Genomic DNA, 26,237 nt, shown 5'->3' on the forward strand with positions numbered 1-26,237 from the left:
CCTCTGTTAATAAGCTGGTTCTATTTTACCTCTGTTAATAAGCTGGTTGTCATTTGATTAAAGTGCCTGAGCAAGCGCCAGGGACAGGGCAGGAGTGCAGAGCTAGGAAGATGCCAGTAGCACTGCTGGGGCACTTGCATTTGGGGGAGTGTCGGACCGTTTCGTGGGAGCACTGCTTTTCCCACGCACAATTTACATGAATCCTTTTCTCCCTGGGCATCGAGGCTTCTGTCCCGGGTGTCACAGTTACAGGTGTTGCAGGAACTTGCAATGAAGGCAATTGGAAAGGTTCTGCAAACTCCTCATTTCAAAGTGCTGTGTGGTTGTGATGGCTCTTGAAGCTGGTCAGTGCCCTCAGGCAAGCAGGATCCGGCTGCACAGCCAGGCTGGGAGCACTGACCCTGGGGTGATTGCAGGCAGAAATGTGTAATGAAAGAAACAACAGGGAATTGTTCTGTTTAGATGCTTTCATTTAATTTTGAAAAGGAGAAGCCTATTTCTCAGTCTCTACACATCTCATTGGAAAGAATGCTGGTTTTAATTTGCAAGAGAACGTCTGAGGAGAGTTTCTCCATGTGCAAGGGGGAAAATGAGAATTTCTTGCAGTACTTTATTACTATGCTCCTTTCCAGGGGAAGGGTCGGGATGAGAATTGAAATATCTGTATGCTTTCTTTTCAATTAAAAGTGTTTTTCATTATGTTTTTCTGCAGTATTGGATTGGGGTTCTGAAATTTCTTACGATGCACAGCCGTTCCCTTGCTGAAGTTATTGCAGTATTTTTTTTTTTTTTCCTTTAAGTTTCAGAAAGAGAACATTTTTCTGAAGGGCTTTTCATTAAAACCCAAATGCTTGCAAGGCTCCATGAACATCTTTGCAAACAGTGGGCTGAGGTTTCTGGTCATATGGATGATACTAGGAAAGATAAAACCCATCCTTTAGCAGAAAATTGATGCAGAAATGGCTCCCAGATCTCTGAATGATCACAGCAATGTTTTCATTGCTGGGACTTTACCCTAAATCTCAGTCCTTCCCTCTTTGTTATGTGCATGAAGGTTTTGATTCTGGAGGAGGCTGAAGACGTAGTAAGTGGAGGATCAACAGGGGTTAATTTTGCTTTAGTGATGGACTTCCATAGCAGAACTTGCTGGTTCTTCAACAATTCATGGAAATATTGGGTTTAAGGCAGTTTGGTATAGCTAGAGTATGTCTTGATCCTTTGAAGAAGGAATGTAATGACATGTCAAATTAACGTGTATGTAAACCAGTGTTTCTTTACAATGTTTTGTTGGGTCTTAAACAACCGAGATTTGTTCACCTTCGTTAACTTCTTGGGCTTTAGTACTCCAACGCATGCCTGTTGGAGCACACAAATGCCAGAGAGCGGTATACTCCGGTGCAGAAGAAAAGGCGCCAGCAAAAGGTGCTCACACCAAGTGGGTGAAGCATCAGAGAGCTGAGGCTGGCTCAGCTTTTATTTGCAAGCCCTGGGGTCAGTGTCTGTCCTCCCACCGCAGGTCATCCTGGAGCTGGAGATGCACCTCTACATCCCAGCTGGTGGATGACCAGGGAGCGGACGGCTCTGCCAGTGTCTCTGGTCTCTGACTTCAGCAAGTGGGTTGGTTTGTCACCGTCTGCTTCTCCAGCGAGGTCTGGGAGGAGGTGGGGGTGACGGATGGAAATGGTGAAGGATGACTTGGAGGCTTTGAGCTTGCATGGTAAAAATTGTTGGAAGGGGGATGAGAATTTGCAGGATGCTCAGGGGAGATTCAGATTTCAGGTATTCTTTTGTTCCTCCCTTTGGAGGACCTGTTGGTGTAAAGAAACAGCTCTGGACAATGGAAATTCAAACGCTCTTTGCTCACACTTTTATCTCTAAACTATCCCATGTCTCAAGTCAAGCTGCTGTGGTATTTCATGCACAACAAAGTCTATTCCAGGTACTGGAGCAGGGACGCTATAATAGAAACAAGGAAAGCATTTTGCATTCACCAGTTTCCCTTTGGTAACTGAGGAATAATAGAAATTACATGATGTTCCTGCATGTATGGCTAAACTCCATCTTATTCCCAAACTCCTGCAACACAGTTTGTCTGCATGACCGTTCAGAGGAGGACGCGGAGTGATAGGAAAAGCAATGCAGGCAGCGGGTTAGGACAAGGTCCTTCTCTCCCCAGAGCTGCCTCCTGTGCTCTCAGGCTGGGGGTAGCAGTTGCCAGCTGGGCTGGAGACAAACCCTCTTTGCCCTCCCACTCATTTTTATACGGATTTATTTATAGACCAGTGAAGATGTTTGCTCAGCATGCTGGAACTGCTCAGAAAGTGGTATGAGCCTGCACAGAATGAGAAAAAAAAAATAAAATACAGAAGTGCTGTTCCTTCCCTGCTGTGTGCTGCAAAAAAAGGTCTTCAGGTGGAGGAACTTGCATCACCCTCCGTTATCACAGGTGCTTTGGTCCCCAAGGACAGCACATTGCAGTGATGTTGCCTGGCTGGACTGCACCTCCTCCGTCCTACCACCTTTTTTTTATTCCCCACTGCTCAGTGTAAGCTGAAGCATCTGTTTCTGTCTTTGCTTGTTTTTCTTGCTGTTTTGCAGCTTGGGATGAAGCCATGCCTCTGTTTTCGCAGCGTCTCGTGCAGTGACTCTGCATTTGTTCCTGTGCATCTGCTTCCACATCTCCCGTGATCTCCGCTGCACAAACACCTGGATTCTTGTTTCAGCCCGGCAGGTGAAGGAGCAGCGTGGAAGACAGAGGGGACTGTCAGCAGGAAAATCACCCCAGAAATGGTTTGAGTGTGCCAAAAGCTTTGCTTGCCAGTGGCGGCTTCTGCAGCACCAGCAAATCTGCCTGGGGCAGGACCCCAGCCATGTGGCAGGGTGAGATGAGCTTTGCCAGGGCTCAGCACTCACTGGTCACTGGAGGATGCTTTTGCAGAAGCCCTCCAAATTCAGGAGAGGAGAAAAGCTTCAGCCACAGCCCACAGCTCATCCAGCACCACCATGTTCACCAGGGAAAAAAATCCCAAAGAAGAACTTTGTCTGGGTCAGACAGCATCTGCTGGGCTACAGTCAAACTGGTGTTTCTGAAGGTATAAAAGAGAGAAGGTTCTCCAGAGAACAACATTTCATGTTTATTAGTAACAGAAGGACCCGGACTTCTACACTGCCAATTTGGTGTACAGAGATATGCTCCCTTGTAGCGCAAGTTGAATGTTTTCTTTGTTGTCTCTGCCTGCCTGCATGGAGTTTTTCAGACAAATCAAGATTTTCAAGGTTAGTCCTGAAAAATCAGGTGGGTCACGGCCTGGTGGGGACTCATCTGATCGCTGGGTTTGGGGAACAGCCACTCCATCGATGCGTCATGTTCCTGTGGCTGCGTAACGCAGAGAAAGTTTTAATGGGGCTTTCTTGGACACATCTCCATATATATTTTGTCCTTAGAGGAGCCTCTTCCTCCCCTTTGGCTTCGGAGGTGGCCATGGGTTATGAGCTCAGGCTGAGGGGTGAGCTGGGTCTCGCTGAGGTGCCTCAGACTTGTCCTCCTTGATCTTCATCTTTCCTCTGAAGATGTTGTAGGTGATCACCACTATGACATCCTTGTCTGCGTGGGTTTCCCAGGTGCTGTGGGGGCAAAGCAACCCAGACAGCTCCTCCTCTTTAAGCCAATGGTAACAAATCTCCTCCTTTTTGTTTTCGGTCTCTGCGTTGGGTGTGTAAACCATCGCAGGAGGATGCTGCGGGGTTAGGAGTGGTGGGGACAGGGACGAGGAGGGCTGACGGGCTGTGTGTGTGCCCAGTGGAGTGGGGACGGTGGTGTGGTGCACCATGTTGGGGTGCATGATCTGGGCACAGGGCCCTGGGTGCTAGGTGTAGGGGGTCAGGATCTGGGGTGCAGAGTCCCAGATGCTGGGGTGCAACCAGTTGGGGTGCTCGGTCTGGGTGCACAGTCTGGGGTGGGAGGGTGCAGGGTACCAGAAGCTGGTGCCTGGGCACAGGACCTTGGGTTGCTGGGTGCAGGGTCCTGGGTGCTAGGTGCAGGGTCCCAGATACTGGGGTGCACATTGCTGGGGTGCAGGGTCCAGCTGCAGGGCCCTGTCTCCTGTGCGCAAAGTTTGAGTGCAAGGCTCTGGGTGCATGGTGCTGGGTGCCAAAACCTGGTGCAGGGTGCTGGGCCCACATGCCTGGGTGCTGGCTGCAACGTCCCGGGCGCAAAGCCCTGGGCTGCACGTGCACGGGGAACTGCTTGTGCTGCAGAAGACGCAGGTACGACAGAGCTGAGCCGGGAGGACGTGGCTGGGAGAAGCCCAGAAGAAGAGGGACAGGAGCCAGCTGTGGCAGGGACACCTCCAGGTTTGGGTACAAGGCCGGGGGAAAGTCTTGCAGGCAGAGCACCGAAGCTTTGCCTTAGGTTAAACTGGTGTTACTTTAAGTTGGTCGTGTCCAGATGTGAAATCTGCCACAGCTGCAGCAAGGAGCAGATGTTTCTTTGGCTACCAGTGCAGGACAAATGCTGCAGCCTTACCCCGGTGGCGATGTCCTGGGGAGGACAGCTGCTCAGGAAGGTGTCTAGTGATGAGCATCTCGGGCTGACATGTATAGTGCCTGCAAATTCATCACCTCCCTGCAGAACCAGGCAGTGCCTTCTAAGCTGTTATTAAGTGCAAATGCTGTTATTCTACTTTTAATGCACAGATGTCAATGGTTCAGCTCAGATGACCCTCGCCTGGGAGTTTCCCAGTCTGGCCTCACTCCTGCTGAAATGTTTTGATTTGGTTAAGGCTGCCTGTAGCAATAACAGGGGAAAAAAAGAAAAAAAAAAAAAAAAGAAGAAACCTACTTGATCTAGTTGAGGTCTGTTTATTGTATTTGATTCTGGAGTGGGAGTCTCCTTTTAAATGGGACCTGGGACGGGAGGTCTCTTGCACTGGAGTTTTACATGAAGACTTAGCACTCACAGTCCCATAGAAGTGTTGGGGTTTTGGAGTCAGTTTAATGCATGGGTGGGGGAAGCATGTAAAGAATGGTGTGAGGCAGTGGATGGAGCTAGTCCTTTTGTCTTTTGAAATATTCATATATTTGTGGGTTTTTGTTTTTGTTTTTTTTTCCCCCTGACTTTTACCATTTTTTTAACGCAGGGGTGCAGGTGGGAACCTGCTCAGCACTGAGACCTGCAGCTCTTGGTCTGGCTGGGGGAGGCTGGTGCTGTCAGCATTGCCTCTGCCGATTTGGGTGCTGCAGCGAGCCATATTGCTTTGCTTTGGAGCCATCCAGAGGATTGTAGGGAGAAGATGCTTTGCTGTCAAAGACCAGGAAGAACAGCTGAGTATGGGAGCGGTGTGTAACCACACACTTTGCAGGCAGCCCTGAAGCGGGGCTATTTTGATCATGCAATGCCAATAGCTCCCCATACGGACATCTGCCTTGTTTTCATGGCTTGCAGAGGCAAACCCTGACCTAGAGCGTGAGGAAAAGCCCGGCTGTTCTTGCTCAGGATGCTCAGGGTGCTTGGCTTCTGTTTCATGTCCCTGTGACATTTGAGGATGTTGTTGGCAGCTTCTCAGAGGAGCAGAGGAACGGGTTGGAAGGCGTCAGATGGAAGAGTCAGAGCTGAGCTCATGCTGCTCTCTGATTTTGACGGTTTTGTACCTTCCCTCCTATGTAGGAAAAATGTTTGCTCTTGGAATAAAGCTGGAAAGGTGCAGGTCACCTGTACAAATGCTGTTTGGTGCTGCTGGAGCTAGATGCAAACACAGCCCTTCTCATCTGTCCGGGCTCCCATTTCTCCCCCAGAAATGCAGCTCCAGAGCTTCACTGCCATGGTCTGGGATACCACACAAACTTTCCCTTTCTCCTCCTTTTTCTTGTGCCAGCTTTATCCCTTCTGCTCGGCAGAAGACCTCACCTTCCCCCCCACAGACCCTGATGTCTCCATACCCACCAGTGTCCACATGATCATGCTCAGGCAGCTGCTGTGGAGCCCCCTCCACCCCCTCCACTGGTGGGTACAAGTGTGAGACCCCACTGCAGGGCAAGCTCTGAGGGCACAGAGAGTATTTCACCCACTTTCAGAGGTACAGCTGGTTTTTCACCTTCCGCTGCAGGAGGAGCTGTGGGCTGACGGAGGTTTTTTGGCCTCGGTATTGATGGTTGCATGGCTGACTCCAGCAGATCCCTGTTAAAGGGAAGCAGGTAAGCATTACTTATGCTTTTAGAGTGTCTAAAGTGCAACACTTCTGTCCTCAAAACAGCTGGGTACTCCCTGTCTTGCATTTGCATGTCCAAGGTCCTTTGCATGTTCATGTAAACTCTGGATTTGCTCTTTGCTCCAGCAAGTCAGGGGGTCAAATGGGGAACAGCAGCATCCTCTGCAGGAAGATCCTGAGATAATTCCTGAGTGTTATCTGTCCTCCAGGCAGAAAGCAAAGGGCTGGGGAGGGTGGACCAGGCAGATCCTCAAAGCAAGGAGGACTCACTCCCCAGCAAGCCCCTGAACAGGGCTGCCCACCAGAGCAGGGGCCTGTGATGGTACGGGGGGTAACCTGGGCTGTGCGGGTGGGAAATGCCTTCTCTGCAGTGCACCGCAGAGGAGCCCCACAACCGCAGCAGCTGGGAGAAGGAGGGGATGGGGAAAATGTTCAGTCCAACTTGCATTTATTAATGGTCAGAGGAGTCTCACCCAGGAGAACTGGCAGGCATGAGGTTGTAGGAGATGTGTGTCTGGGAACATGCTCCCACAACCGTCATCGGGTGCAAAGCTGGAAGCCCTGCGATGTCCCAGTGCTGTATTCAGCTCCTGTGCGCTGGATTAAAACTGCCTGCCAGCTGAGTTGCAAAATAACTTTAAAACCAGATGGTAAAGAGGCAGTGTCTGAAATCTTGCAGAACAGTGCTGTGCATTTGTGCTTTCCTGACTCATCTAAAAGGTGCTGGGGCTTGGCCAAATCCTGCAGACCCGTGCCAGCTTTGCTGCTGATTAAGATTTTGCTAACCACAAGCAGGTTCCTGCTTTATTGTTTCCCAGACTGTAGCTGTGCAGCCAAAACGAGGTGTAGGTGCCACGGCTGGGGTCAGAGTGAGCGTGTTGCTATACAGCTAAAAGGCACAGCCCTCCTTCTGTGGAGGTGGCTTTGGTATATGTTTGTCTCCAGCATCATCAGTAAATAACAGCGTTGCTGTCTGGCAATGTAGAGTTTACTCCGTGGGAAAGAGATCATTTACAAAAGTGGGGGGAAAAAAAAATGTCAAAGTTGACATCTACTGATGAGCAGGGAAATGACGAATCTCCTTAAAATGCTCAGTAGTTCCCTTTACTCCTACACTGCAGGTCACAGTCCACTCGTTTGTTACCGGAGCGGTTCACTCTGCAAGAGGGTAACTTATCACGGAGATTTAACCGTGCTGGGGCTGTTCCGTGGGCCTGTCGGGATGTATTTTCACTGCAGAGACGAGCATCTGAGATGACAGATCTGCAGCAGTCCTACACCTCTCCTGCCCCTGCACAGCGTTTTCTTGCACAGAAAGCAGCAGCGGCTGCTGTGCCGGGGCCAAGGCTGTGCTCCGGAGGCAGCTTCTCCGCAGCCTTTGCAAAGGGGACACCAGGCTGAGATGGCTGCTGCTCTTCCCATGCGTCATGGACAGACAAAGTTCACCCCTGTTTGCAGTAGCACGCCATGGAAATGTGACGTACAGCAGCTGGATACACACCCGCGCCCTGGGGGAGTGCGAAGGACCTGCGAGGGACCTGTCAGGACACGGCACAGCTCAAAGCGCAGATGCTCATATCCCCGAGTCTGAAATGGTCGCTCAGTTTTGCCCCTGGTTTTCCTGGGTTGGAGGAGACGTGCAGCTCTCCTGAGCTGCTGGGAGCAGAGGTGGTGTGCTCCAGCCTGGGCTCCCACTTGACAGTAAACATGAGCCTCTTTCCCTGGCTTTCGGGGCTAAATACACTAATTAGGATGAGGTGTGCTCATTATAGGACGGCAGTGGAAGGAAAGGGACTGGGCTGAGCCTGCCCACTTAGCTGCACGAGTATTGTGGTTGGGATGTAAATGTTGACATATGTGTAATGTAGAAGATGTAATGAGATTGAAAATGGAAATGCAGTGAGATGGGGGCATCGCGTGATGCCGATGCTGAGTTTCGAGATGAGATGCAGAACAGGGAGTGCGCGATGGGTTGTTAAAATGGAGACATGGCACGAGTTGCAGAAACCAAGGTTTTGGTTGGAATGCAGAGTGAAAAATTAGAGTGAGATGCAGCAACTGCTGTTGGTTGTGAAATGCACAAAATGATGAGAAGGAAAACTGCTGAGCAGACAGACGGGGAGGAACAGAGAGAGATCTGTGCAAGAGAAGCTGCGTGATGTGCAGGGGATCCTAGGAGGGATGGGCCATGTGATTTCAACTGGTGTCATTAAAACCCATAAAACTTGATGCTTCTGCCTTGACTCATGCTTGGAAGGTCTATCAGGCAGCGCAGCTTCGGGATACTGATGGAGCCTTGAAAGTGTCTTGTGCAAAATGTGTCCCTGTTGAAGGAAACGCAAGAATCTGAAAGCACAAGATGTTATTTTTAATTTAGTATAACCAAACTCATGATGAAAGCTGGATGAAATACCTAGAGCCAATGCTCTGTGCCAGAAATGAACTGTCTTGTAGGGAACAAAAGAAAAAAATGGTGTGTTTATAAAGAATCTGGAAAGTTCTGATGAAGCAACATGTGAATGTTTCTATAATGCTATAGAAAACATCGTCTGTAACAAAATATTACCTGACAATGTCTATTTTATAGCGTTTCGTGCACCCATAACAAGGGATGGTCTATGGAGGATTTAAGAGATCTCGAACAAGGATTAAACAACAGGAGCACCGTGGGGCTGCATGGTGAAAGCCGGAGGCTCCAGCTCTGTTGGGCCCTTCATTGCATGGGCTTAACTGACATTTTCAATAACGTGTTTTTGGTTAAAGATTTCCAAAGCTGCCCTGCACTGAAACCCACTCGGTGCACAGAGCACAAATCGGGGAGGCGCTCGCTGCCAGCGCTGGCATTGAATTCTTATCGGGGTGTGAGGAGGTCTGGATTATGGGGAAGATGTAAGGAGGAGCTTTCAGAAATAAAATGGTCTGGGTAACAACAAACCTTTTGTTCAGGACAACAAGTTGTTTAACAGAAATTGCTGTAGAAAAGCCAATAGAAATGAAAGCCCTCTGTTTAAAAATCCCTGGGTGAAAGCTGCCCATCACTCACTCCCAGCACCTGCCACAGAATTGGATCAAATCTTCCTTTTTGTGGTGTTTTAATTGGGGTGGAGACCCGAACTGATGATCTCTTTTGTGCTCTTTATGTTGCTGGTCTTTTGATGGTGACCCAGGAAGGGCTCAGGCCGCCTCTCCCTGGTGCGTGGTTTCCACGTGCCCGCTGGTGACCCCAAAATGTAAACCTTGCTGTCAGATGCAAGGAGTGCTATATGAAAACACACACCACAAACATTCACCTCTGCCTTATACGTAAAGAGGAAATAAAAGCACAAGGGAGAAGCCCTGTAGCGCAAGGAGAACCCCAAGGAAAACCGGTATTTGTAATCAGGGAAGATAATTCCAGCCGTCGCTATTTTTACTGTGATAATCGTGACCGCGGGTGTGTGGATCCAGCTTTTCCCCTTGCCAGGGATGCTTGGGACTGATCCTTATGTATAAGTCATTATTTTTCTATTTAAAAAAAACCCAAACAAACCCAACATTAAGCTTCCGGTTGTCCTGGTAGCAGGGAAAACCTGAGCTAAGCAAAGCCTAGCAGGACTGCAGATCTCAGCCATTTTCTTTTTTAAGGACTGCTTTTTTGGTTTTGTTTGCTTATTAAAATAGGAGGTTTAAAAAGAAAATACTCCCTTATTTGCACATAGTGAAAAAAAAAATCCAGGTAGAGCTGTGATCTCTTAAATCCTTTGCTCCTGCTACAATTTTGGCACCAGCTATATCTTTCCCCCAGGTCGAGGGTTTGACATGTCAGAGGATGGTTCAGTTCAAGCTAACCAGCCTGCTGCAGCAAGTGCCAGCAGCACGCTTCATCTTTCGGGCTTTTCTCTGCTTAAAAAAACCTGTCTGGGACAGGATATCTCTCACTGCTACAGACCTTGAACAGGCAGCAGCAAGCCTATAGCTATATTGAAATGTACAGAACTTTCCGCTCAACTGTACTGCTTCTGCTAACTGGGCTCCGGATCATCCTTCGTCTTTCTGATGGTCTAACGATGCCCTGGATCTCCCCCTGGTATTCCTGACGGGAGATTTTGCAGAGATGAACAGATGTCTGCTGTGGGGCTCACACTCTGCAAGGATGCACGTGCCACAGTTAGTTCTGTTTGTTCTCTCGACCATTCCCTGACATTCAGATTGCCTCGGAAGTAACGTACAGGGGTTGTAAAAGGTTGCTCTGATATAGCCCATATATGTTTATAATTTGCCTGGCTCTTTTAAAATCTTTTGTAATAGTGTGACCTTTGCAAGGACTGTGAATTGAAGTTCTCTCTCACAAGCCTTTTCCCTCTCTAATAAATAGAGGCGGGGCAAAAGAAAAAATTCCCTATTTTTACAGACAAAACCTGTTAAACATCTTTCAATGTTATCATCACTTTGCCTTGTTTGCTCTTTCACTGATGTGTGTGTTAGCCAACAGCTAGATAACTGTGCATGCATGGGAGTGATTAAGTTAAAGGTTTTAATTTTTTTTTAAGTTTTTTTTTAGGTTTTTTTTGAGTGTTTCTTTGCAGGACTGTGCTGAACTCTATCTCCTTTGGCAGCCAAGGTTACCCTACTTAAAAGTGTAAGTGTAACACCAGAAACTTGGGTCTCTAAATCACCAACTGCCTATAAAATTCCAACTCTTTTCACCTGAAAACTACAGCTCGCTACCAGCCAAAAGAAGAAAACAGAGGAAAAGAAGAGGAAGGACTGTGTGTGGTCCCCTCTGCCTGTCTGCATCGGTCTCAGTGCTGAAATATGCCCCCATCCCATCTCATCCCATCTGCTTCTGGGACTAGGAATGAGACACATCCTAGAAACTCCTGCACTCCTGGAAATGGTGATGTACGACATGCAATTTGGAAGAAATGCTGATTTATATCTCAATATAATTTGAAATTATATAAAAAAATAGCAGTCAGAGGTTCTGAATATTCTTGATAGCAATAAAGGACTAAGGGTGCTATAGGGAGACTCTTATGCCAAGCAAAGGATGTGTGGCCTGAAACACAGAAATGATTGTTCTCAACCAATTAATGTAATGTAATGTAACGTAATATCCCAGTATACTAGTATGTATACACTAATATAATACAACAATAATCTAATAATCCACTATAATAACATAAGGTGTCTCCAGCTGTGGGGAGGTCGGGGAAACAGCTCTGACATCGCTGGATGTTTGCAGAAGGAGATTTCTGCCTGGCGACTGGGGAGGTTGGCCAAGGGCCTTGGATCTGGCAACCTGTGATGGTAAGGAATGCGGAGCATGCTTTGGCCAGGAAAAAAGAAGGGACTATGGTATCTGTGCTGGTGAAAAGGGCATGTTGAACCATGAGGGACCTGTGCTGGGAGCTCCCCCATCCTGCTGCCTATGGTGGCCTTGAGACTCCCAGGGGGTGAAGCTGAAGATGCTCCCCACCTCCTGCTTGGATGAAATGAATTGAGGCCAGACTGAGATTTGAAATTCCGTATTTTCTACTGTTGACAGAGCCACCCACCTGCAGCAGTGCTGCTTAGCTGGAAGATCACTTGCCTTCTTGTTGAGCGATTTTGTATGTTTTTATGGAAAGTGCTCACCCATTAGAGAGATTTACTTACGGTGAGCGTCTCCTAATGCCTGGGGATTGTGGATACTTGTGGTTCACGGCTGATATATTTACTTTGCACTGATTAAACTTGCCCCTCTGAGAAATGCAGAGTAATTGGTGGCATCCTCGTTTCATGCGAGCTGTTCTCATCTTTTCTGGAAGGGAGACGGCGGGCAGAGCAGTGAGGAGCAGTTGCATCAGGATGATCACGTCCCAGTCACGTTAGAGACTTCTGCATAATCAGTGGTGTTTGTCAGAAGGAAAACATCATCCTCATCCTTCTGCAGGAATTGCAGGTGAGGGTAATTAGGTAGAATTATTACATAGACATGTGGGAAATTACTCTCCAGTAAGCACCTGTATCCCTAGCAGGCTGTTAGCCAGAGCTCTGTGCTTCTCCTGGCGCTTAACAGACGCCATTTGGATCTCATTGCGTCGCTGTGGGCAGGCGTGTGTTAACATGCACGCAGCTGGGCCGCAGGTACCATTGCTGAGCAGAAGCATTAAGGCTACAAGTCAAAACATGTACTAAGAACAGCATGGAGACCCCAGGGCAATGTGAAAAGGACTTACTGCAAGCTAGAAAAATACACTGCAAAGCTGGAGGCAGCTGAATAGGAACAGATTGCAAATATGAACGGCCTGACCCAAGTGGCAAAAGTCTGAAGTCCTTCTCAGCCAAGCCTGGAGCTGGCCCAGCACCACCGGGAGTGCTGGACCTGGCCAGCGTTGGTCTGAGGGCCAGCCAGAGATGGAGGGCACAAGACTTTGAGTGGGGTGGGCAAAGCCATTTGCAAGGCTGGAGAGCCAGCGATGGGTACAAATTTGACCTGTCCAGGATGGGGGCTCACAAGGGAGCAAACCTCTGTCACGGACCAGCATGGATGCACCTGGGTCTCATCCAGCATCGCCCAGCAGAAGCTTTAGTCTCCAAGGGTCAGAGTATCCATTGCAGATTGGCCAGGAGACCGGGGGGGAAGGGTCTCAGCTGGTCTGTGGTCACCTCCTGGGCACAACAGGAGCACCAGCCATCCCAGGGAACGGAGGATAAGAGTGCTTACTTGTATATATTACATATATTTGCCTCCTGCTCATTAATTATCCTGATTCTTAAGCCATGCTGGTTAATCAGAGCCATTCGGGGCTGTTGTGAATACCCCTATCATTTGTATGAATTACAGGTAGTCGCTAATTGAAGATATATTTACTTTATGCTGATACGGTCTGGTTCTCTTGCTGTTTTTGGGGGTGGCAGTTAATTTTAGTCACGTTTGATTGTAGCAGTTTCCTGGGAAGTGCCAGGTAAGCAGACAATTTCTGCTTATGATGAGAAATACCCACAGCTCCTAGTCAGTGTTGACTAAATGAAAATATACCTGTCTTATGTTAATTAACTGATTCCCACTATTCCTGGGCAATACTGGTTAATCAGCTATATTCCTTTGATTATCATGACTAACTCCAGCCAGTCAATAGGGAGTGTGGAGCATGGTGATTTTATGGACGTACATTTACCATCTGCTGATTAATTTCTACTATTCTGAGAAACTATCAGCCTGTAAAAGCCATTTTTTTTCCTCCTGGTTAGTTATTAGTGTCATACGGTAATGCAATGTGCAGTAGTGCTTAACTAAAGGCATATTTGCTGTCTACTATCTAATTCCAATAATTTCTGTAGGATGCTACTTAATCAGCAGCATTTTTGCTTATACTATCTTCCACTATTTCTAGGGCATTTGTGATGATCAAGATGAGCTGTAGCTGTTCAACTGTTATAACATGTTTAGTTAAACACCCCTGAAAATGGCAAGTATCAAAGAGTTTGCTCACAGAGGGTAACTCCGTTTGGAGGGAGGCTCTGGTTTGGGTGGTGAAGAGACCTGCTTGTCCCATGACAAAACCTCCCATTCGACCTTGAGAAACCCACCTGGTAAACAGCATGGTTTTTGTTTGTGTTTCTTTCCATTTCTCTGGCTGCCATGATCAGTTCCCAGCACCCCTGAAGAGCGCTGCTTCATCAGGCACATATTTTGTTGATAAACCATAATTTGATCATTTGCATGGAATGGCTGGTATTGCTGTTAAGTGGGGCTAGGCTTGTCTTATGCTGATTAATTCTCTTAATTTCTAGGTAATTAGATTTATTAGATGCATTTTGTACTTATATCAAACAATTCCCGTTATTATTTACGACTGGGGCACTGGCAGTCAATTGGTGGTGTATTTGTCTCAAGCTGCTTCGTTCCCCTTCTCCATGGGCGACATCAGCTAATTGGAGGCGATTTGTGCACATGGTGAGTAATTCCTCCCTTTCCCAGCGAAATGGGAGCTAATGATGGTTCATAAGGAGCCGATTTGTCATCATCTGATTAATTCCCAGCATCCCTACGAATTCCAGCCAACTTAATGTACCCAGTTCCCGGTGCTTGTAAGGACACGGTTGTGATTGGAAACCAGTTTCGTTGTACGCTGGTTGACTGCCATGAAGGCAGGGTGTGCTGGAGGGACCAGCAACTTTCTGCAAAGGTGAATTGCTCTGAGGTGACTGCGTGCAGTGGAAATACATATAATTTATGGGGATAAATGCCATCATCTCTGTAGGGAGTCAGGATATCTGTTTTTACTCTGGATAAGGCACTCTCGTTATTCCTGGCAATTTTGAGCAATGAGTGATGACAAGCCGTGCTTACCTTGTAGTGGCAATTTCTCAGCTTTCTAATGAATTTCAATGAAGACATTTTTTTTGTAGGGTGATACCCCTTGTCCTAGAGCATTGTGGGTAGCAGTGGCTGAGCAGAGGCATTTGTGGGTTTTAACAAAGATTTCTCATCAATTCTAGGTAATGGGGATTAATCAAAGGTGTTTTCCCAATAATTTCCACCATCCCTGAGGAATTGACAGTAATTAACTGAACATGTTTGATTTATGGCCATTAGATCCTGCTGGTGTTGGAGAACACCAGCCAACAAGAGCTTTTCTGCTCATGTTTCTTAAGTACCCTAATTCTTGCAGAAGTGTGGTCATACAGCAGTGAATATTCTCATATATATATATATATATATATATATATAAATTCCCACACCCTCTAGAAAAAGCTCATTAATCTGGAGCAATTTTGCTGACCAGATCACATTATCCCTAGGAAACTGCAGGCAATGGTAGACAAATGGAGACATCCTTGTGCTGCTGTTGGCAGTTCCCCACATCCCTGGAGAAAGCTGAAAAGCCTGAGATGTTTTCCTGGCAGACTCTTGCACAGCTGATCCCTCAGGGATCTCAGAAAAGGTGAATTTTCATAGCTGTTTATTCTTTCTACTGATTTCTTTCCCATTTTTCTGGAAAATGTAGAATCACAGAATCGTTTCAGTTGGAAAAGACCTTTAAGATCATCAAGTCCAACCGTTAACCCAGCACTGCCAAGTCCACCACTAAACCATGTCCCTAAGCACCACGTCTATGCATCTTTTAAATCCCTCCAGGGATGCTGACTCCACCACTTCCCTGGGCAGCCTGTTCCAGTGCTGGACAACCCTTTGGGTGAAGAACTTTTTCCCAATATCCAGTCTAAGCCTCCCCTGGCACAACTTGAGGCCATTTCCTCTCATCCTATTGCTTGTTACTTGGGAGAAGAGATGACCCCCACCTGGCTACACCCTCCTTTCAGGTAGTTGTAGAGACCAATCAGGTCTCCCCTCAGCCCCCTCTTCTCTAGGCTAAACAACCCCAGTTCCCTCACCTGCTCCTCACCAGACTTGTGCTCCAGACCCCTCACCAGCTTCGTTGCTCTTCTCTGGACACCCTCAATGTCCTTTTGTGGTGAAGGGACCGTGTAGAGTTATCAATAACCTTTAGTGATGGGCTGCAACTCCGCCCTCCCTAGGGAGCTCTGGGAAGTGAAGCCTACTCAGGTTTGCCTTATTCATTTAATTGTTGCAAATAATACTGAATCGTTTTCTTTAATAACTCCCAAAACATCCACCCTCAGCCTCCCCAAGAGTCGTGTCCCAATGACCAGCAAACTCTGTCCTTTCCTTGCCCGTTCCCAACCCCATCGACAGACGTCCCACGAAGAGGCTGTCCAAAATGCTCAAAGGTCTTCTGCACACCTGCCTGGAGCATGTTTTGCCTTTTCTTACGTGTCCTGATGGCCTTCAGCAAACAGGGGTTTAAAAATGAGCCTCTGGACAAGGGGATTCTCCATGCTGGGCACGGTCTCTCCCACTCAGAGACTTGTGTGAAGGGTGTGGGGCTGTTTATGGCTTTGCCCCCATCAGGAATGCCGTTGTTTCATCCCTTGTGAAAAGAGAATAGAGGAGGGAAAAAAAAAGAAAAGAAAACCCACCCAGACAAGCAGGAGCAAAGAAAACCACTTACTGCTTGGGTGACATGAGAAACTGGATGGAAAATTGAAGGAAAAAAGAAAAGAAAAATGAGAGAAAACCACTGCCATGATGTTCCACCAGAGGGATCACATGAAAAAAAAAAAAAAAAAAAAGAAAAATGATAGGAAAGAAATGCGAGTAATGAAAAACAATACTTGCCACCATTTTGTCCATCAGGGGAAAAATAATAAGAAATGAGATAAAGGCTGTCACTGACCTGCTGTGCTTAAGGAAGGTGACACACAGGGAGCAGCAGTGCAGGAAAAATATCCTGCTTTCTGACCCCAGTGGGAAGAAATGGGGAAAAGAAAAAAAGTTGAAACTCTGGGGAAAAAGAGTCCACCATGCTTCACTGAAAAACATAAGAAAGTATGAAAAAGGTGAGGAAAAAAATTAGACAATCAATTAGAAAAACTGTGGCAATGGAAAAACCCCCACAACATTTCATGGAAACAGATCTTTTGGTAAAAAACAAGAACATGGAATAAAATAAGAAAAAGAAATATGGATATTTTTCCTTAGATATGAAAAAAGTCAAGCAGATCCAAGGGAAAAAAGATCACAAATAGAAGCAAATATTAAATCCTTTTGATCAGAACAGGGAACTGTCAGCAAATGGAAGAAGAAACAAAGAAATAAAGAGGTGCTATCTGGCCTTCCAGGAGAGAAAGAAGACCTAGAAAAATGCAGAAAACAAACCCCCATCTTCCCCACTGATGAGTGAAATAACGAAAGCTGCATGTGCCTCCCCTTTTCCCTTTGAGATGAACCAACCAAAAAAACCCAAAATGAGCAAAAATAAAAGGATGTTAATGACAATTCATTCCTCAGAGGGGAAAAATGACCAGAAAAATAGAAAAGAGAGAAAGAAGAAAATATGAATAAGAAAAGAATCACTCCTTGAGTAAAAATGATCCATTTCCCCTCGGATCACCCCTCATTTGTGGGACCAGTCCCACGTGCAAACGCCCCCAATGTAAACCACCTCAGGGACTGGGAATAGGGAAACTGAGGCACAGACAGTGATCCCATCACCACAAAACCTCTCTGGATCCTACACCCCTTCAGATGGGAGGGCTGTGGCGGGGCGGGGAGGTGGAAACAGATCAGCCTATGAAAGAAGATGTGTAGGGCATTGGTTTAGGAAGGCAAAGACCCTGGGACCTCCTACCCTCTGTAGGCTCTCCTCCCCTTGTCCAAGAAGGACAAGCACCTTTCACTCCTGCAACCCCTCACTGCCTGGCAATTTATACTGCTAATTCTCTAATTTCTCTTAACCCTGCTTGAAACTGGTTCACATTCAATAGTTTCATGCCTGAAAGATTGTCAAACAGAAGGTTCTTGCCATAAAAACTCTTTAGGGCTCAAGAGCATGAGAATAATGGTTGCCATCAAATGAAGAGCATTATCACTTAATATTCCAATGCATTAACTGGTTTTCCCATTCTTTCAGCAGCTTCAATAAAAACATTTAAATGATTTTCAAGACTTGTTTTTACAATAGGCAAAAGCCAGTAATAACCTGACACCCAACATATTTCATGCTTGCAGTGCAAGAAGGACTTCTCTTACCCTACTCCGCATCATACTTTGTACTTGCCTTTACATTTTATGGAGCACAAATGGCCCCTGAGTTTGCAGATGAGAGCCTCTCTCCGCTCAGTAACTCCTGCTAAGGAAATCTTGCACAACTCCTTGGGTGATAAAATCCTGCTCTTGCTGCAGCCCCCATGGCACTTCTGCAACCAAAACATCCCATAGGATCAGGGATGGGAAGAGGGAGCCTGCTCCTGAGCACTGCTGCTGAGCTCAGGGGATGCTTTCCTGGAGAATTTCTGACGCTTGCTACACCAAAGGACATTAAATTGTAGCTACTGCCAAATCCTCTCAAAACTGGGGATAGTCAACAGAAAATACAGCTGTGAAACAGCCACCACTCCATGACATTACTGTCTGAGTGCATTCGTGGGCGTCTAACAAAGGGTGCCCACTACAATGCTGCAGGGAAACACACTTTCTCCACTGCTAATTTGTAGGAGCTGCCAGAAGAAAGCAGTTTCTTTTATTATTATTATTATTTTAAAAATCCAATTACCTGCAGGAGATACATATAATGGGCGTTGGAAATATGCAGAGGTCTCGCTTTAATTAGAACTATGAAAAATATGGCAATCAGGCAAGCAGTAAGAAAATCTCTGCAGTCACTGAACCCTGCCCTGGAGCTCCAGTTGCAGCCACAGAACCCAAAAAAAAGCCACAGACAGATGGTAAATCCCCAGGACAGTGTCCTGTGGCCTTTTACTGCCTGTGGCCATGCGCACGGGATCCATCTTGCCCAATATTAGCAGGTTAAAAGTGAGCTTGGTGTCAAAACTGGGCATCCAGTCTCTTTGCAATTAGTGGACGTAGACCAGTTGCATCAGTCATTGTGGGAAGGTACTTTTCTCACACCAAAGGCTAGGTTAAGTGGAAGCTCTCTCTCTTTTAGATCATACCCACTAGTGATAAATCCCGCTCTGGTGACTGTTGCAGGCAAATAAATCCGAGCCACCTCTGCAGAGATGCTCTCACCCACTAGATGGCAAGTTTGCTCTACACAACGCGAGACCCATGCTCAGCAGTGCTCGTCTGCAGAGAGCTCAGAAAACTGCAAATGCATTACAAAAAGCCAGCAGGTCCTATTTACCTAGAGACTTAGAGGATTTTTCTCCTGCAAAAGCAACAGGATGTAGAGCAGCATCAAGTCTATAAGCCAAAGTGGCACATCTAGGTGCAGCTGGACTTTGCTTTAGACGGCTGCGTCAGGCTGCAGGTAAGCAAGGCGGGACATACCTCTTCCCTCCAGGACAACTGACTGTGCAGTTCAATACGAAGCCACAGCCAAGTGCATCTCAAGTGTACCAGCCTTTCTTTCCCTTAGAAACCGCTGTTTCCAAAGCGTTTGGTTTTTATCATCACCTGACGGTGGAGAGCAGACTGACCTCTGCATGAAGATGTGACATGGAGAAATGGCACCTGCCAGGGTTCAAATCCCGCAGGACCCTTCCCACATGCCACCTCTAAGATAAAAACCTTGGATCCAGCACCCAAAAGCCAACCCCTATGGCTTGGGCTTATATGTAGCCCCACAGAAGGGGAATAAGACACAGTTACCCCTCTTCATTATTATTTGCTGTCTTTCCCAATGCAGGTCTCTCTCTGCCCAGTTGCAATTTTCACACCATTCACCACTTGCAAGCAGAGAAGCACTGGCCAACATCTCAAGTGGGCTGGAGCAGAGCAGGAGATCTATCTCAAAGTGCAGCCTCTTCCCTGGTGAAACTTCACACGGGTTTTACCTACGCAGCCAAAGCAATGTGAAGAAAAATCTCTATAAACCAGCAGATTTACACATCCAACCTCACTGGAACCAAGGGAGTTTTAGAGCAGAACATGTTCCTCTCCTTCACATTCATCTTGTCTCTTTGTTGGCACCCTGCCCTCTTGGACCATTCCTGCCTGGACTGAAGCTGTTTTTACCCGACTCAATCATATGCTCGGAGTCAAAGCAAGCAGCTGGGAGGGGGAGTTGTTGTACGAAACTCTTCATGGCCCTCATTTATAAAACAGATGGAAGATGTTTCTCTGTGGCAGGACCAACCCCTTCCAGCAGCACGCGGCACTGATGGCTCCTGTGCACCTAGACTGCAGCGTCTGAGGGAAAAAAAATGGGGTTGGAAAAATCAGGCATTAAATACTCCGGTTATGAATCATAATCATCGTTGACACTTGTAGTTTGCTTGTGAGGCTCTGTGCAGAGCACACCCCAAGGAGAAACTGGAGGCTGCTTCGTCCTCCAGAGCAGGGGGAGGAAAGCATTAAAAAAGCAGTGGCACCTTTTGTACGTGGTGACATGGTGACCAGAATGCTAATGCATTGGGAACTTCTTCTCATACGTAGGGAGTGCCTATAATAGAGAAGCTCCAGTTTTTGCTAGATACAAATTCCACCAAACAGTTCAAAGCCTAACTGAAATGTTTGAAGAGGCTGTAATTGAAATAAAGGCGATGGAGAAAGGCTGTGGCTCTGAGCTCTGAGGGGCTGGAGAGGAACATGCAGCCTTGGGCCAGGTGGAGGGAGATTTTGGGAGCACAGCTGAGGCTCTCGCAGGAGGAGAGGACAGAGGGAGAACATGGAGCTGCTGGGCAGAGAGCAAGGTGATGTGCTGCTCACCAGGCTTGGCCGGAGACATGAGACGGCAATGCTGGCATAGCCAGATGGACCCTGGGAAGCAGCAACCACCAACCCAGAGCTAGAGGAAGGGATGCATCCTGTTTCTGGTGATGAAAAGGTGGGAGCTGGCTGTCCTGATTAGGACGTTTTGCCTTATGGGTTTGCCCTATGACAACAGTGGGGTGGGTTTAGGAATGGGGTGAGGGGAAAAAGCTAAGTGGGGGTTGCTTGATGTCTTGGTGTTTAGTGAAGTCTTTCCAGCCTCTGGCCCAAGGCAGGTTCTTCTGGCTAGTGGGGTACCACTTTTGGGGGGAATGTGAAAAGAAGAGGAGGAAGGTTCCTGTTTGAGGAAGGTATCTGTGATCGATGCCTCCCCAGGGCAAGGGACCAGACAAGTCCTTGTGCCCTGCACACACATTGCAGCCACACAGTGACCACACATAGGGATTTACTTCCCTCTGGTTCTGCAGAGCCTGGCTGAGGCATCCAAAGCTGTTCTGTGCCCACCTTACCCATACCACATGTTTCCTATCCCCTAAGACCTTTCTGATATTCTCCTGATAACCAGTCCCCTGGCACCACTCGTATGTTGCACCTACATAAAGATTTGTACTGCAGGGTCCATATTAACCCCTAGGTGATGGTCAGTATTGCAGGTGGGGAAGGCAGGCTGCAGAAGGGGCTGGCAGCAGAAGAGGGTGGTTGGTAGCAACACGGTTGCAGGTCCTTGGCTCTGCTATCAGGAGCAGAGCTGCCCCATGAGGACTGGGAGGACACCCCTGCGAGCAGCCCCCCAGCACAGTCAACATACATGAGCTGGTGTTGACAGTAGAGCTGTAGACGGTACAGCCACCACCGGCCATGCACATACTTACTTTTGTCTTTCAAATATGAGGTTTACCACTTCTGGGGTGAGAGACAACTTCCCAACAGCAACATCCACACCACCTGTGGGGCCACTCTCACGCCCACAGTGCCCACTGGTAGCTCAGGCATTGCTTGCTAGTGGTATTTTCTTTCTCAAACACATCTGAGCAGGGAGCCTGTGAGAACAGCTCTAGGGCCAGCTAATAATCTAGATGCAAAAACACTGAATGAAGAGGATAAGCCTGCAGCAGAGAGGCTGAGCAAATGTTTTCCATCCATGTGGAGGAGCTTACAGGAGTCCCCAGCCCGGAACCCTTCTTTATGGAGGACGAGTCAGAAAATGTGTCTCAAAGTGATGTTTCAGTAGATGAAGTGATAAAACAACTTGACAAAATAAATGGTAACAGTTCAGTAGTACTGGATGGTATTCAGTCAAGAGCTCTAAAGGAATTCAAGGATGAAATAGCTAAACTATTAACTGCATTAAGTCTACTGTGAAACCTCTCACTTAAAATTTTCTCACTGTCAGAGGGAAAGAAAGCAGTGAGACCTTGATTTTAAAAAATGTTTCTGAGCAGATCCAGGAACAGCAGATTATTAAATCTGATGTCCAAATGAGGTAAAACTGTAGCATGGAGGGGAATTAGGGACCATATAAGTGAGACATGATCTATGCGAAAATTTAACAAGGCTGCTGTGGATGGAAGCCCTACCTCAGGAACTCATGGGAGTTTCTGAAGGAGTCAGCAAGGGCAGGGGATCAAGTTGCCCAGAGATCCAGTTAACCTAGTTGACTTGGATTTCCTAAAGATTGTTAACAAATTCTCTAATCAACAGATCTGAAAGAATTCTTAATAGATCCCAAAGTCACTACAAAATGAGAAGGAAGGTCTTTCCAGAGGTGTGTTAGGTTAAAGACGAGGAAACAGAGAAAAGAAGGAAGAACTCAACCTTCATGGTGAAGAGCTCCACAAGACTTGACTTTGGTAATGTTTGAAAAACCCAGGCTCCAGACTGGGCCCACAACTGAAACCTAAAATAGATGAAAACAGTGACCTACAGTCCCCCGCCATGGCAGAATGTGAACTTCTTAGCGAGTGCCCATTAAAACAGCCTGTGAAAAATACAACTGGGACATCCTCAATAAAAGATGAAGTCCAGAGGCACAAGGGCAAAGCACACAAGAGAGGAAAAAGCCTGAAATGAGAATCTGCTGACCACCTGGATCCATATGTTGGTGCTTGTACATCCCTGATGTCTCCACAGCTCTGCTTAGTGGGCTGGCCATGTGCATCATCCCAGCAGTGTCCTGTCCTGGATCTGCTCATCTGGAGCTGCAGCGAATGCAGTAGTTGGTGCTCAGGGAAGCCTTTGAGAGCAGTGTCAGCCCAGAGAGATGTGATTTCCTCAGCTCCAACAGCCTGCTCCTTGAGGACTCCCTTTGACCTCTCTTTAGTAGCTCTGGATCAAACAATATCTGGTTTTCCTTCCTTATTGCTCTTCTCAATAAATTCTCTGACTTTGCCATGTGTCCTTTGAAGCTGGGATGGGGACAGGGAAGACTACGATTTTCTACTTGCAGGTGAACTTCAGTGTTTTACAAGGATGGTTTCTGTTTTGTTCTCTGTTTGTTTCCATCATTTTCTTATTTTTTGACCACTGCAGAGAGCTGCACTGACATTTTCACAGAACTGTACATTATAACTGCAGCTCTTGTTCCTGAGTGGTAATTTTTCAGAGCCCATTATGGTGTATCTGAAGGTAGGATTTGTTTTTCCCGTGTGCATCACTTTACATTTATCTGTATTGAATTTCATCTGCCATTTTGTCATCCACTCTCTCAATATTATGAGCTCCTCCTGAAACTCTGCAGTCAGCCCTTGCCTTTAGTACCTTCAGTAACTCAGTTCAGCAAATCGTGTCATGTTTCCATTCATTTCCTTTGCAGATCACACGTAAGTGTTCTGCCTTAAGCAGATATCCCTTCAAAAGCTACTTCCTTGCACCCCAGAAACTGTGCACTTACTCCAGTCCTTTGCTTCCTGCCTTTTGGGCAGACATTTATCGGGGCGGATCTTCTCTTAAGGCATCTTAGATGCTCTACAAGTCTTTGGTGGGACCATTTTCTTGGTTCAGAGGCATCTTGCAGATTTCTGAGGTGTTCAGTGCCCCCAGTGAATCTGTCCCCAAAATCCTTTTCCATTTTCCCCTTGAGCCTATGCAAGGTTTTAGCACTTGCAATTTTCCTTGACAAGGAGATCAGCAAGTCTATTACCTGTTGCATGAAGAACAAGCTCTTTTTTGTTTGCTTTGAGCTTGATTCCCACTAGTTTAATTTGACGGCCCTTGTCCTGTAGGAAGGGAAATGAAAAGCTGAGCCCTACACATCCTCTCAGGGCTCTAATGATTTTGTTGACTTCTTTCATATGTCCATTACTGCAATCTCTTTTCTCTGCTGAAGAGTCGTGTCCTCCAGTTTTCCTCGTACAAAAGCCATTCCAGACCTTTGATAACCCTCATGTCCTCATCTGATGTTTTCCCAGCTCTAGTATATGTCTGAGATTAGGAGAGTCCATGCAGAAGCCAAAGTCTGGCTGAACCATGGGTTTATACAGAGATGAGATTGCATTTGTTATTGATCAGACAATTTACCATTTTCTATGAGGTTTTCAAAGAGGCAACACATGATGTGTTACCAACACAGATGACCCATTTGACATTTGAGATCCTTTCTTACAAATGACCTTCCTCTACCTTCAGTTAGTTTTGGAGTCCTCTTGTCACAATGACTCACTAACACACCTTTCTGTGAGATTTGCTTGCTGATTACCCCCTGTGATTTACAGGTCTCCTTTTGCTGTTCCTACCTGACAACCCAAGAGCTATGCACTGTCTTCCTCTCCTTGCCTCGTAATTTTATAGCATTTGGGCTCACATTCCTCTTCCAAAACCAATTTGCAAGATTGTCCACTGTGGTGTTTTGCTCCCTGTTTGGGAGGCAAGCTGGTTTCATTATTAACACAGTCGATTTTTAAAGAGTGATTGTGAAGAACTAACTCATAGTCACAGTTGCAATAGGAAAGACTGATGCCCACGAGTTCTGTTGTGGCCTAGGTCATCTTTCATGGGACGCTATAATGCTGCAGGTTGAATTGCTTTACTTGGTCCCTGATGGGCTACCACAGCCTCTTTATAACATTTCACTGGTCTTTTGCTGTAGAACATGGTCTCTCACTGGAGGTCAAAGGAGATGATTGCTGAGCACTTGGCTCTTAAGAGAAGCAAGGCTGCCTGCGCAGACAGCCGGCTCAACAGGAGGAGCACTGGTGATGCAGTTAGAAATAAAGTTCTAATATATAATATTGCGAGACATAAAAGGAACTCTGGACTGAACACTGTTGCCCTTTAGCAAGTGGATGTCTGAGTGACCTCTGTTTCCATCCACAAGGTGTTTCATATTTTTTTCTCCCATTGAGATGTTAATGACTCATTTGAAATCATTGAACTGGATGTTTCTTTACCAAGTGACAAATTACCTGTAAAAGATCTTACTGAAAGCTTCTTCCAGAGTCAGAGAATTGATTTCCAGATACCTCAGCATGTCCTCCATCATCTCAAAGACAGCAGTTCTCCAGGACTCCTTGTTTTTTGAGATACTCAAAGTACCCGATAAGGAGGGAGTACATCTTGTCCATGAAGATGGACAGCACTGTAAGTGAAGCGTGGAGGTTGGCTGACATTATTCTGTAAATCTCATGCATGCAGGACCAGGATTTCTCACTGTTGACAACCTTTCTCCTATGGGGCTTTACACCACAGTGGCCCAAGGATCAACAGCAGTGGAGAGGTGAGTGCCAGTAAGGGAGGGAACTCTGCAAGTCATCTATGTATCCAACTCCTTGTCCATGATTAAAATATATTTGAAAGAAATCTGTGGAACAAAATGTGTCCACTGTTCAAAGAGCTGTCTGAAGCACTCATCTAGGTGATATATTGATGATATGCACAAAACATGTGCAGCGAACAGAGTGCTAAAGGATCCCAAAGGAACAGAGGGAAAAGCTTTTTTTTTTTTTTTTTTTTTATATATGCAACCTCCTGCTTTTGAAACTCAAGAATACTTTCAAATGAAGTCCTCTGGCTCTGAACTGCCTTCAGGACTGCTTGATTTATGGTGCCATGTGTGAGCTTCTGACAGATAACAAGTTCAGCTGACCACACGTACCCTTTCTTTGACATGTGATCAAAAAATGCACATTTGAATCTGTGCAATCATCCATTTCATCATTAATGACTGCAATAGGTGGAGCCTTAATAGTGACTTTGGGCTGAAGTTTTTCTCCTTGCAAATCAAGCATGTAAACTGCCTGATGCTGACACTGCTCAATGCTGTAGCTTTGTTCTTCGCTTTGCTCCTCAGAAAGTCATATGCAAAGAGGGAATGTTGGGTTTTGCCCACAGCATATTTGCAGCAGTACACACTCAAACCCAGTCTCTGGCCCTGTCCATTCACAGTATTGTTCATTCGTGGGAGCTACTCAGAGAAGCCTCCTCTGTATCTGGGCATGGAGAAGCCTACTGTGGCTTCCTGTGCCTTTCCCTAAAGCAGAGACCTGCGTAAGATTTACAAGATTATGGAGAAGCTCCTCTCTCCAGCTTTGGAGCACTTGCTGAACTGTTCATTTTGCTGTTTTGCAAAACAGCAAGTCATCGCTGATATCATCACTGATTGTGATGCTGAACGCCATTCATCCACCAGGTGTGACACCAGTCTTGTCTAGCACCCATGATTTGCTGGTGTACCCACAAGCACCTCACTCCCCTCTTCTCCCCCAGACCCTCTTCTAGTTACGATTTTCTCCTGTTGTCCTCCTGAGCTGTCTCTGAAGTGCAGCCTTATCCTCCTGCTCTGTCCTTGTGCCGTGGTTTAATCCAGCCAGCAG

At 46.7% G+C, this 26,237-nt stretch overlaps 1 long non-coding RNA gene across 3 annotated transcripts; it reads left to right on the forward strand.

Moving 5' to 3' along the window:
* Window positions 1-10,718: 10,718 nt before the first annotated feature.
* LOC142604220 (uncharacterized) lies at window positions 10,719-15,114 on the forward strand. Of its 3 annotated transcripts, none has more exons than XR_012838106.1 (3): window positions 10,719-11,495; window positions 11,996-14,359; window positions 14,976-15,114. It is a non-coding gene; the product is annotated as an uncharacterized LOC142604220 (long non-coding RNA). The 3 variants fall into 3 exon arrangements; XR_012838108.1 differs by having other exon boundaries at window positions 10,719-11,087; window positions 11,383-14,359; XR_012838107.1 differs by having other exon boundaries at window positions 10,749-10,824; window positions 10,906-14,359.
* The last annotated feature ends 11,123 nt before the right edge of the window (window positions 15,115-26,237 follow it).

The sequence above is a fragment of the Balearica regulorum genome, chromosome 17, assembly GCF_011004875.1.
Source record: "Balearica regulorum gibbericeps isolate bBalReg1 chromosome 17, bBalReg1.pri, whole genome shotgun sequence".
NCBI lineage: Eukaryota > Metazoa > Chordata > Aves > Gruiformes > Gruidae > Balearica > Balearica regulorum.